Source organism: Phascolarctos cinereus, unplaced genomic scaffold (genome assembly GCF_003287225.1).
Source record: "Phascolarctos cinereus isolate Bilbo 61053 unplaced genomic scaffold, phaCin_HiC Scaffold_4;HRSCAF=312, whole genome shotgun sequence".
NCBI classification, from domain to species: domain Eukaryota; kingdom Metazoa; phylum Chordata; class Mammalia; order Diprotodontia; family Phascolarctidae; genus Phascolarctos; species Phascolarctos cinereus.
This window is the reverse complement of record NW_027555847.1, coordinates 696,607,817-696,611,568: the sequence shown is the minus strand read 5'-3', so window position 1 is coordinate 696,611,568 and position 3,752 is coordinate 696,607,817.

Below are 3,752 nucleotides of genomic sequence, written 5' to 3'. Positions count from 1 at the left end.
CTCAAATGTTGCTGACTTATCTTTGAGTATCTATCAAGAGAGCCTGGAAAAAAAATCTACAAGGTGTTCTAGACCATTAGTTGTCAACCTTTTTGGCCTTGGAACTTTTTGTACTCTTTTTTTTTTAGGCAATTGGAGTTAAGTGACTTGCCCAGGGTCACACAGCTAGTAAGTGTTAAATGTTTGGTCTGAGGCTGAATTTGAACTCAGGTCCTCCTGACTTTAGGGCGGGTGCTCTATCCGCTTCACCACCTAGCTGCCCCCAACTTTTTACACTCTTAAAAATGGTTGAGGACCCCAAAGAGCTTTTATTTATGTGAGTTATATCTATCAACATTTACCACGTTAGAAATAAAAACCAATAACATTTTGAAATATTTATTTATTAATTCATCATATAATAAAATTTATTAATGCATCATATAATAAAATAAATAATCATTAATTATTTATGAAAATAATAACACCATTACATGTTAGCATAAATGACATTTGTTAGTTAAAAAATATTTTCCAAAACAAGTTAATGAGAAGAGTGGCACTGTTATCCTTATTTTTGCTAATCTCTTTAATGTCTGGCTAAAGAGAAGACAGCTGGATTCTCCTCTGGGCTTCTGCATTCAATCTGTTGTGATGTGTCATTTTGGTTGAAGTATATGAAGAAAATTCAGACTCACGTGGCTGAAAGGGAGAAGTATTTTAATAGGAACTAACATTTTAGTGTTATTAGAGAAAGAGTTTTCGTCTTGCAGATCCCTCAAAAAGAGTCTCAGGGAATCTCAGAGACCTAGAGACCACACTTGGAGAACTGATGTCCTAAGCCATTCTGCGAAGACATCTTATTATCTGCTGCATCCAGAAATGTCATCTAACTGCCCACAATCACTGGGAAAGGTTTTAGAGAGAAGGAAGGAAATGAACATTTATTAAGCACCTACTATATACTAGGCACTTTACAAATATTTTCTCATTTGATCTTGACAACAACTCTGGAAGGTAGGTGATATTATTATCCCTGTTTTACAGTTGAGGAAACTGAGGACAGAGGTTAAGGTACTAGCCAAGGGTCACACAGCTAGTAAGTGTCTGAATTTGGCTGAATTTGAACTCAGATCTTCCTGATTCCAAGCCCAGCACTGTCTACTTTGTCACCTAGCTGCCTCTATATTTTTCAAAGATGGTTTGGCCTAGCTGATAAGAGTCAGGAAAATCTGGGTTCAGATCCTACCTCTGACACTTAACAACTGTTAAACCTTTGGTAAGTCGTTCAGTTTAATGCAGCAAGCATTTATTAAGCACTTCCTGTGTGCCATTCGATGCACTAGTAGCTAGGGTTACAAAGATAAAAAAAAAGCAGTACCTACTGTTAAGGTGCTTACATTCTACTGACCCCTTCTGAGCCTCAGTTTTCTCATCTGCTAATGGGGATGATGATCCCTGTAGTGCCTGTCTCACAAAATCATTGTAGGGTTCACTAATAAGGTAACGTGTATAGAGTATTTTGTAAATTTCAGAGCACTGTGTAAATGGCATTTGTTATTATCCCTAGCTTTGTATAAAATTATAGCACCCATGCCTAAAACATCATATGTATTTCTTTCTGGTGAGCTCACCCCACCTCAAGAAAAACACAAAGTCCCAGGGTTGCTAGATTTACAGAGCCATCAGAAGCAGCTGAGTCCAACCCTCTCTTTTTCACGGAGGAGGAAACAGAGACAGAATGAGATTAAATGATTTGTACAGGGTCACACATCCGAAGTGGGATTTGAACCTGGATCTTCCTGACTGAGACCAGTGCCCAATTTACTGTACTGTGGTGTCTAGAGAAGGTCTAGAGAAATGTTATTAGTATGATCAAGGGAGGTAGCTAGGTGGTACAGTGAATAGAACGCTGGGCCTGGGGTCAGGAAGAGCTGAGTTCAAATCAAGCCTCAGGAACTTGCTAGCTGTGTGACCCTAGGCAGGTCATTTAACCCTTTTTGTCTCAGTTTCTTCATCTGTAACGTGAGTGGCAACCCACTCCAGCACCTTTGCCAAGAAAACTCAAAATGGGGTCACGGAAAGTCAGACATGACTGCACAGTAATGACACGATCAAGGGAACATACTAAAGAAAAATAGGCAAGTTTAAGTCTCTAAGAAAACCATGATTGAAGTTTATAAAATTATGATAAACATAACATTTTTCCTCAGTGTTTGGAATACTAGAAATAGAGTGCATCACTTTGGTGCTTGGAAACGAGGTTGTTTAGAACAAATAAAGTCCTACTTATACAGAGGACGGTCAATTTAATCGAGCTGTGGACCAAGAGGAAGTGTCCCAAGGGGCAAATAGTTTCAAGATCGGTTTAGATTAGAACTGCTGTGGATAATAGACTCACGACTTTGTTGAAAGGAGCTCAACATGTTTGAGACATACTGTGATTTGTTTTAAGTTGTTGTCATAGAACAGAACTAATCACGCCCTCCCACAAAATATCCTTCCATGTGACTGCTGGAGACTTTCTGAAGCCAACAAAATGTCCCTGAAGGGACCAGTTGAAGTGGATGATAAGAGAAAAGAGAGAAAACTTTGCACGGGAGATGGGTTTGTAGATACTTGCAGACTCAGGCTGTTTTAAGAATTAGAAATTTCTGAATCTGATTCTTCCACTGAGTCATGGATTCTGAGTTAGGGAAAGTCCCTGGTCTTTCTCAGAGCACCAGGCTCTTCCTCTTTGTAAAAGAGATAATCTATGTGCCTTTTCACTGGTTGTATCCTCCATGCCGGGAATGTTTTCCCCAACCCCTCTCCAACTCTTAGAATCGCAGGCTTCTTTCAAGACTTAGTCAGCGATGTAAAGGGAAAGACTGTAACCTTGGCCCCGAAGAAGAGATATGAAAAGATACCTCCCCTCATTGCTTTGCAGAGGTATGAATAGGAGTGATGTCTATGGATGTAGAACATTGCACAGAATGGTAGGTTTCTTCAAAATGTCAATGGGTTTTGCTGAATTTTTGTTCTTTTCTGACTCATCTTTTATAAAAAAAAACCTGTTTTTATTATAATGGGGTATGGGAGGGGAATAGATACAGGGGGAAATGTAGATAATGAAACAATAAAAGCTATCAATAAAAATGTACGCAGGCTTTTGCAGGAGACCTCTCTCAATCTTCCAACCCTAACCCAGCTGCTAGTGCTTTTCCCTCTAGCATTATTTTGTATCCACTTTGGATATAGCATATACACTTTTTAATGCATGTAGCGTTTCTCCCTGTTAGCACATGAGCTCTTTGAAGGCGGGGTCTAGTTAGCTTTCTTCTCTTTGTTGTCCCAGAGCCCAGCTTAGTGTCTCATATGCCCTGCACAGAATAAAGGCTTAAATGCTTGCTGAATGTTCAATTGAAATGCAATTGAAGTCCCCGGACTCCTTTGCAGAGGTGGGGGCTCCCCAACTGTGGCTCCTTCATGGATACGGAGCATTTTATATATTATCAGATTTTTAAAAATATGTTTATCAGTTTTGCTGTGTTTTTTTCCCTCCTTTTCTTTTATTATTTGTTATTAGAGATAACGCTCCTGGATTGAGTAGGGGGAGGGACACAAAAATTTAGATGACGTAAAAAACAAAAGATGTCAATTAAATTTTTAAAAAGAAAAGTAACTAAAGGCAATTAAGTAGAAAGCACTGGATTTGGAGTCAGGGGACCTGGGTTCAAATCCTGTTCTGTCATTTACTACTTGTGTGATCCCAGGACAAGTCATTTCCTCTC